This window comes from Cervus canadensis, chromosome 14 (assembly GCF_019320065.1).
Source record: "Cervus canadensis isolate Bull #8, Minnesota chromosome 14, ASM1932006v1, whole genome shotgun sequence".
Taxonomy (NCBI): domain Eukaryota; kingdom Metazoa; phylum Chordata; class Mammalia; order Artiodactyla; family Cervidae; genus Cervus; species Cervus canadensis.
The window spans coordinates 17903231-17913342 of record NC_057399.1 but is presented as its reverse complement, the minus strand read 5'-3'; positions in this window follow the sequence as shown (position 1 = coordinate 17913342).

The following is a 10112-nucleotide window of genomic DNA, read 5'->3' as shown; positions in this document are numbered from 1 at the left end:
CACAGTTCAAAAGCATCAATCAATTCTTCTGCGCACAGCTTTCTTTACAGTCCAACTCTCACATGAGAGTCATGACTACTGGAAAAAAACAATAGAAATGAATAAATTCCTAGAAACATACCACTTACCATGATTTAATCATGAAGAAGTGGAAAATCTGAACAGAGCAATAATGAGAAAGGATATTGAGTTAGTAATTGAAATTCTCCCAAGAAAGAAAACCTCAGGACCAGAAGCCTTCATTGGTGAATTCTCCCAAACATTTAAAGAGTAATTAAGATGTAATTAAGAATTTGATGCTTCTCAAAGCCTTCTGAAAGACAGAAAAGGAGGGAAAACTTTATTTTTCATTCTATGATGTCAGCAATACCTTGATGTATCAGTTGATGCAGAAAATTTATTTGACAAAAGTAAAAAATTTCTTAATTTAAAAAATATGCCAACAAACTATAGATAAAAAAGAACTTCCTCACCATGATAAAGGGTGGTTGGGAAAAACCCACAGTTAACATTATACTCAATGGGGGAATACTTAAAGCTTCCCCCTTAAGATCAGGAATAAGACAAGGATAACTGCTTTTGCTACTTTTATTCAACATTGCATTGGAAAATATAACCAAGAAATAAAGCAAGAAAAAGAAAAGAAAGATAGGAATACAAATTGGAAAGGAAAATGTGAAATTATTTTTATTTACAGATGACATTATATATAGAAACTTTCTAAAGCATCCACAAATAAAACTATATTTATAGTTTTTTTGCTGAGTAAATGCACTCAGCAAAGTTGTTAGACTATAAAAGCAAAACTAAAATTAAGTTTTATTTTACACACAAGCAACGAGAAACTAAGAAAACAATTATATTTTTAATAATATCAAAAACAATAAAATCCTTAGGAATACAATCAACAAAGCAGGTATAAAGCTTTTATATTGAAACTACAAAATATTGATGAAACAAATTAAAAGAAGATATAAATAAATGGAAAAACATATCATGTGCATGGACTGAAAGATTTAATATTGTTGAAATACTATTGCCCAAAGCAATCTGTAGAGTCAATGCAAACCCAATCAAAAGCCCAATAGCCTTTTATGCAGATCTGGGACTATTAATCCAAAACCAAAGTTGAGTTCAGAAATTTCTACAAGGTTGCCAGGAGTTTTCAATGGGGAAACAACATTGTCTTCAACCAATGGTACTGAAACAACTGGATATCCATATGTAAAAGAATAAACTTGGTCTTCTACCTCACGCTATATTAAAAAATTAACTCAAAATGGATAAAAGACATAAAAGTAAGAGCTAAAACTATACAACTCTCAGAATAAAACATAAGAGTAAATATTCATATCCTTGAATTTGGCAATAGATTCTTAGATATGACACTAAAAACCTGGAAGAAACAAAAACAAATAGATGTCATCAAATTAAACACTTTTATGCATCAAAAGATATTATCAAGAAAGTGAAAAAATAACCTAAATAATTGTAAAATACTTGCAGATCATACATTTGATAATAGTCTAATATCTAGGTTCCTTAAAACTCTTACATTTCAAAACCAAAAGGACAATCCAGTTAAAAAAATGGGCAAAGGCCTTGAATTAACATTTCTCCAAAGAAGATATTCATGCATATGAAATGATGCCCAATGTCATTAATCTTTAGAGAAATTAAAGTTAAAACTGCAATGAAATACCATTTAACACTAAGACAGCTACAATAATAAGAAAAAAGAACCCCAAATGGAAATTAACACATGATGCAGAATGTGGAAAAACTGAAATCCTCATTCATCCTTGGTGGGAATGTAAAATGGTACAGCTGCTTTGGAAAAGAGTTGGGCAGTTCCTCAAAAACTTCCTCAAAAAATTAAACGTGGAATTACCATATGACCCTGTAACTTACCCCTAAGTATATAAACAAAGGTATTAAAAAACAAAAACAGATATTCCCACAAAAACGGGTGCAAAAATGTTCATAGATCTGTTATTCATAGACAGCAAAAGAAAGAAACAACCCAGATGTCCATAGTTGATACATAGCTAAACAAAACCTGATATAGCCACACGATGGAATACTGTTCAGCCGTTAAAAAGATAGAGTGATGATATATTCTATGATGTGGATGATTGTTCTAAACGAAAGAAACCAGATTTTAAAAGTCACATATAGTTCCATTTGTATTAAAAATCCCAAGTAGCAAATCCACAGAAACAGAAAGCAGATTGGTGGTTGTCAGGGGCTAGAAGGAAGGAGGAATGGGAAGTGACTTTTTCATGGGTTTTGGGTATCATTTTGGGGATGACGAACATGTTTGCAACTAGGTAGAAGTAAGGATAATAATGATAATATTACTAGTTAATGCATATTCATACCCTAGCCAATGCCTGGAAGAAAGTTCAGGAATGTGAGAAGAATACTGCTGGGAAGTTGCAGTCCTAGAAAAAGAGGTTTCTGAACATGTGGTCTGGGATTGGGATTTTGCATAAAATTTATACCAGATAACAAATGAAGATAAAACCCTCAAATGACTTCAGCCAACATAAGAAGGGAGTTTAGCAACATATGACTTGGTGAGATCTCCAGCACTGTGGCTAACTCCACAGGCCACGTCTGGAGGGCTGGAGTTGCTGACACACTCCCTGTCATTTATAGACGCAGTATAGAACCTGGGCAGGTCCCAGATTGCAGGTAAGAGGTTTCAGTGACTCAGCTATGAACTACTAGGGAGACAGGCTTGGGAACACACCTAATATAGGCCTAAAACTACTGTGTAAAATGGGGAATGGAGGCAATTACCCAAGGAGTTTGGGAAGAACAGGATCTTAACCTCCACTTTCTTTCCTTGTCTGACTACTTTGAGCAATTATTTTTCTTTCACCTGAATCTAAAGCAGTTTTCTGAAGTATGTTCTGCTCTGCACTGTTAATAGATGTTATCTGGAAAAGAGATTCTTTGGAAATGCTGCATTAAGTAAAGTTAAACAGACCTCATTATTAAGGACTTCAGGGAGGTTTTATGTGCACTGACCCTTTGAGAAAGAAATGTAACATTTGCCCAAATCTGTTTGCCAATGAAAGTCTGCTTTCCTTGTTTGCAAAGGGCCTTGAGGTTTCTGCCTTATCATTGTTGAAAACAGTGTGGTACTTGTTGAAAATGGTGGAAATTTCATTGCACTGTTCTCATCTCAATTATGTTAGGGAAACTAAGTCAGCAATCAGTATTTTTATCATCCTTCTGGACTTCATAGCTAGCTTTCCATTATTTCCCTGAATACTTGGAATCGTAACTATGGCCTTCCTTGGCTTTTGAAATGTAGTCTTCATTCTCTGTTTCAAGCTATTTAATTACTTGATTTTCCCCATCACTTTTAAATAACTATGCCTCATTCAACTTATAACTCCTGCTTAATGATCTAGGATAATATCAAGAATTGTTTACAAAATTAAATATGCCTATTTGCAAATTGGTATACCCATCTTTGAATTACCAAGTTGGCCCTAACCGAATGCAAATTAGTTGAATACAAAATAGAGCACTGCTTATTGCAAAGAACTGGAAGCATATTTAACATTGCTATCCTTGAGGAAAAAAAAAAAAAGATCTTTATTTTGTTCTTTGGATGCTGCAAATATTCCCATGTTATATATTTTGCAGTGTCTTTATTGCAAGACTTTAATTGATGATATCTTCTCAAACTGAGATGACTGATACCAACAGCAGGTGACACAGAACCATTCAATCTTTTTTTAAAATTTCAAACAACTTTCATCATTTGTACCTAAAATAAAGCTTTTGTGTATTCTGTATACAAGCTTCCTTCAGTATTTGCAGAAAGTTTTGGTAAAGCCAAACTTTATGAAAGCCAATTGTATTTATTCAGCTTACATTTTGTTCTAGAAAATGCAGAAACAAGATGTATACTGCACAGAAAAATGTTTGGTTTTTATCTCCAAGTACATACTTTAACTTCCATTTGGTAGGTGTTCAGCTCACCCTTTGTGATGTCTGAATCAAAATATGCACACTGGAAATTGGTTGTTAAGGTTGGAGGAAAATGTAGCTGAAAACAAAAAATTAAAAAAAAAAAAAAGTAACGGAGCCAAATGCTTGATGAACCTGGCATGGCATTTCCGGGAGTGAACAAAGTATTCACAAACTGTATTAAAAAGAAGAGGAATATTTAAAATAACTCATACTCCACATCCTACGGATATAGACACAAATCTCAGAAGTAATTAAAATAAAGATATCAAAGGGGAGAGCAAATACCCCTGCAAACTCAGAATGGTAAAATACACACAGCCTGACCTCGGTTACCATTGAATCAAATAAGCTGTTAATTACAAAAGGATGAACACCCTCTGGAGATAACAGCAAACTCCAGGCAGTCAATAGGATGCGATAACATCCAATACAATCAAGAAACATTTGAGTTGAGCACAGGATTATACATGAGGATTGGAGGATTAGGAGACATGGCATTTCTGAGTCTAGTAAACAGGAAGCACAAGATGCCAGCTGAGGAAGGTATAGGATGGGAACGGCAGATGTGATGAATTAATCACCAAGAAAGCAGGGAGATAATGGCCCAGTTCTGCTCCTGGCTGGCAGGGAATGAATGCACTAAGGTGACCTCTCTTGAACTTCTAACCTTCCACTATGAATTGAGTTCGTACATGACTACAATGTTAAGAAATTCTAAAACTCCATAACTGCTGTTGATTTTTAATTAAGATGGGTGGTTGTTACTTTGTATTTAGAAAATTATGAGGCAAACTGTGTCCTTTAAGAAATCCTGGTATTACAGTACTGTCGCTTATGATTGAGATTATAGCTAAAGGCATGTATTAGTTACATATTGCTGGGCAACAAATTACACTCAACCTTAGTGGCTTAAAAACACTCTTTTTAAAAAATCTCACAGTTTCTATGCATCAGGAATCTAGATATAGCTTAACTAGGTGTCTCAGATTCAGCATCTCTCACAAAGCTCCAGTGAAGGTGTTGGCTGAGGTTGTAATCATCTAAAGGCTCAAACTGGGAAGGATTAACTTCCAAGCTCATTCGTATGACTGTATGCCACCCTCAGATCCATGCCCAACCTCAATCACATGACTGAGCAGACCTCAGGTCCTTGCTAGCATCTGCCTAGAGATATCGTTTTCTTGCCTGCAGGCTTATCCAAAGGTCTCTTCATAATATTAAAGCTTGCACTCCCCAGGGCAAGAGCTGGGAGAAAGAGGGTAAGTTCCGAGGTAGAAGCCCAGTCTTTTTATTACCTGATCTCAGAAGTGTCATCCCATCACCTCTGTTGTGTTCTGTTCTCTAGAAGCAAGTCACTAATAGCAGCCACATTCAAGGAAAGGGAGTTACACAAGGGCAGGAAGACCAGAGGGGCGAATCACTGAGGGCAATCTTAGAGGAGGTCTCCTACCGTATTCATGACAATTTGTGAGTCAATAGAATAATATTGAAGTACTTGTGAAAAGAGCTCATTTGCAGCTCCTAACTCGTTCTCTTTTGCATTATGGTTAACTCTTTATGTACAGTAAAATATGTACATGTGGCAAATATGTGGATGCAAGATTAGGAGCTTCTTGCAGAGACGATTAACTTGCCTCCTTTACCCCTACACCGGTATCTGGTAGGTACTCTAGTTGACATCTCAACTCATACTTTGAGAATCTTATTTGACCCTTTGGTAACATTGGGCAATGTTAACCATTTCCTCCATGAAATAACTCTCTTGGCTTCCGAGAGTACTGTTTTATTCTGCTTTTCCTCCTACTTCTCTGACTTTGCCTGTTAATGTTCATCATATACTTTTCCATCTCTGCTTACTTACTAAATTTTTATATTCTTTATAATCTCCTCCTTAGCCCTTTTCTCTAATCACTCCATTTACTTTCCTTCAGTGGCCTTACCTATACCCAGAGTTTTAAGTTTACTTAGATGTTGATAATCTCCAAATACACCTATACACTACAGAAATCCCCTTTACTCCTGTGGATCCCATGCATTCATTTCTACTTTGTTATTTTCATCCCAAAATTTCATTCTTTGCCATCTTCAACATCTCAGGTAAAGACAACACTATAAATTTGCTATCCAGTGCAGAACTAAAATAGTCATTAGACATCCCCCTTTCCATAAGCCCATTAAGGTTGTCTACCTACATCATTTTCTATATACTTCTCATCTTCTCCTTTTCAGTCACACTGCAACTGTTCCAATTTGGGGATCATTCTTTTCTCATCTGAATTAAGATTGTAATCTCCTAATTGATTACTCCTTCCTGGGGCAACAACTTCCAATTTGTCTTTGTGTCACCAAAATGATATTTGAATGATTGAAAAGCCCTTCTCTGGTTCTCTATTATAGTCACAATAAAATCCAATCTATTCATCACTGATTGCAAAAAACTTTATAGTCTTTATTTTCTTCTTAGCTTTTATCTTCCAGAGTGCCACACACACACTAAATGGTTTAGTCATTTGGGACCACTCACAGAATCTTGAAGATACTTTCTCACACATACAGACCTGCGTAGCTCCTCAGTCCTGTATATTTTTCAGACCTCTCTTTAATAAGATAACTCCTATTCATTTCCCCTAATGCAATCGAAGAATTGCCAGTTCTTGAAGCCTTCTCTGGACTGCTCTTCTCCACATTTCCACTCTACCCTATGCACACACACATACATACACATCTACATATACACCATGCAGCCATAGGCTGACTTTCATGTACTTCTTTTATCTTCCCATAGAATCCTGGCCCTGCATCACTGCCGTGACCGTTCTGCATGTACTTCTATGTTTACTTATGTGTATATTCTCTATTAGAACATCATGAGGGTAAAATCAATCATATGCATTTTTGTATCCCCAAGATCTAATTCAGTGTCTGAAATAAAATAAGTTCATGATAATGTGCTATTGATTAAATAAAAGCACATATACATGAATAAATAAATAGTGAAGTCTCACATTTTCACCATATTCAACATGTTTCATTTAATATGTTTAATTTTTAAGAGAACCTCATTTTTTAGGGGGACTTGAGAGTAAGATTCCTAAGAATCTTGTGGATGGTGTTTGCTATCTCCTAGTCCCACTAGGTAAGAAAGAGAAGTTGGAGTCTTAGCAAATTCTTAGTTGAAATGGAAAGTCGCATTTTTCTTTAGCTGATTGCAAAACTGTGTCTTCCAAGCACATTCACCAGTTGACCTTCAGTGTCCTGTATGCTCACCTGCAATTTTCCTGGGGTTTCCAGCCACTTGGTTGCTATGTTGTGATTAGTTACTTCAGAATGTTCCCTCTTCTTCAGGACTGGAGGTTTTGCTCTGTCTGTGCACAACTCTTCTCGGCTTTGGGACCCAACAAGGGAGGGAGGTGAGCAGAGATTGCGAAGGTTTCCCTTTGGTGAAACAATTACTTTTGACTGACTCTTTCTGGAAAAATGGACAAGAGCTATAATGCAAGATTAACCTGATCCAACCAAATTCGGTCCCAAGAGTTTCACTTGTTGTGGTGGTTGAGGTTCCAGAATCTCACCATAGTAGGATTGGTTATAGTTCTGTTGAGTGATTCACAAAGTGATAATAATATAGTGCATAGGTGGGTTTTGGCCAGTTTTAAGAGTTCAGATTCCTTACAGATACCATCCTAGTGATTCTCCAAGCGCACCCACAACATAGAGGAAAGCGTTCCACCTGTGCTCACAGGTGGGTACTTGAATTTGTTCTCTTCCTCAGAGCAGGACTACATCCAATACATACTAAGAAAGAGAAATCTGTTCTGGTTTAATGGTAGGCCTAGAGTGCCTTTTAACCTCCCAGGAGTGGAGTCACTCAGCTACAATGTAAGACTGTTTATTATTATTATATTATTAACATCATTAGCTAAGAATGATGATTTAGAATTTTAAGTTCATTTCTGTGTGTGTGTGTGTGTGTAACTAATCTGAGTACGGTGGCCTAAATCTGTCTGTGTATAACTAATGTGAAATTTTCCTTGAGATGAAATGTTTTGAATTTTCTGTTTTCATTCATAGAGTGCTGTTTCCATCCTCTCTAAACCTCCCCAGCACACAGACCATGTTACTTTCTCCCATTTACCACCCTGAATGACACTTTTTCTCTTTGGATAGAACCAAATTAAATTCTTACTTGGAGACTTCCTAGACTAAATGTTCTAACTGCATCTTTAGACAAAACTATAAAGAAAGCAGCTTTGTGTCTGAAATTCTTTCCTTCCCTGGCAGGCTCACCTCTGCCTACCCCTCCCTTCTCCCCATATCCAAGTGTCTGCAGGGCATCAATCTCTGTTGTCACTTGCTTCATTCGTCTTAATAGACTATCCTTGGCTCACAATGATGCAACAGGCTATTTTTCCAAATTGCACCAACACTTTAGCAAAAATTAGGTATATGATGGATGATCAAATCTTTATGGTCATGTTTTAAGCATCAGCCATCAAGAAAGGAGAATTTTTTTTTTCATCCAAGATTTCTTGCCTCACCTGTCTAGGATATCAGCCCCCATGAACAAAAATATAAACCTCCTACTTTCAACTCAGATTGACAAAATACCTCAAACTCCCTGTAGAACTTTTCCTTGGGCCCAATTTCTTTCCCTTGTAGCTCAGTTGCTAAAGAATCTGCTGCAATGCAGGAGACCCGGGTTCAATTCCTGGGTGGGAAAGATCCCCTGGAGGAGGAAATGGCAACCCACTCCAGTATTCTTGCCTGGAGAATCCCATGGACAGAGGAACCTGGCAAGCTATAGTCCATGGGGTCACAAGAGTCGGACACACTAAACCACCACCACCATTATCAAAACTATCATCTCATCCACACATCAATCTAAATTCTTTACGGTAATCTCTGACTCATACCACAGGTAACTAAATATAATGTAAGAGTTCTTAATGACAATGTGCAATGAGAATATACCGTGATCTAGTGGTAAAATCTGGCATTGGTGAGAATGGATAAAAAGCATGTATTCACATATTGTTCTCGATTGTGCGGTTTTAGATGTGAAAACTAGATCTACTATTTCAATTTGTTTCCATCATAAAGTCATCCAAGGATGAAGCAGATACCAGAGAATGCTGAGCAAACCAATGAAAAGAAACTGAGTCTTTGATGACATTCTTGATTCTCTGATTCAAACCAACCCTGAGTTCACGCCACCTATGTTCTTCCCCAAGTAATAAACCTCTACATCCTTTTTACATTTTCGATCAGATTATATGGTAATTGCTTCTCAAGTTAGTCTAAATTATAAACATATTATGGAATATGGTACAGCTTGTAAAAAGAGTAACGTGAATCTGTATATACTGAAATGACTAGAAGGCACGATAAGTTGCTATATTAAAAAGTCAAGATGCAGAACACTGGGTAATACTGTACTATTTGTATGTAAAAGTGATTATGAACTTTATATATTCATATGTTTGTATACTTATATCCTTGTACTTGCAAAGATTATTTCTGTATACTATATAGAAATAAAAATAAGATACAGTTAACCACTGATATAAGAATAAGAAGTTGGAAATGGAGAAGAGGACAGACTTTTATACACTTCTAAATTGTTGGGATTTTTTTAAATGGGAGTATTTTACCTTAAAGATGAGAATAACAACTAATGAAAAATTTGTAAATTCTCATTGTGCTAGATAATGCTAGAAGTGGATATGATACCACTAGCCTTCAAGGAACTCATTGTCAAGAGATAAAGATACATAGAAAAATGCAATAACATGTTCACTGAAAGTGTCAAGATAATGTTAAAAAGATGGGTGCTCCATTCTGCCTGGAAAAGTCACAAGAGCCTTTCCAGAGAAAGTTATGCCTAAACAAGAGAATAAAATGGCAAAAAGACTTTTTAACAAACTGACTAAATGAGGATGGGGTGGGGATTTCAGGCACAGTAACAACACTTCTCAAGCATATAGAGTGATAGAATGTAGTTCCTTGTATCTTTCAGGAACTGTGAGTAATATGGCAATTCTGGAGATGCCAGAGGAAGGAAAATGAGGGCAAAGCAGCAGGGAGGAACTAGATGATGACAAGCTTATTTGCCATGCTAA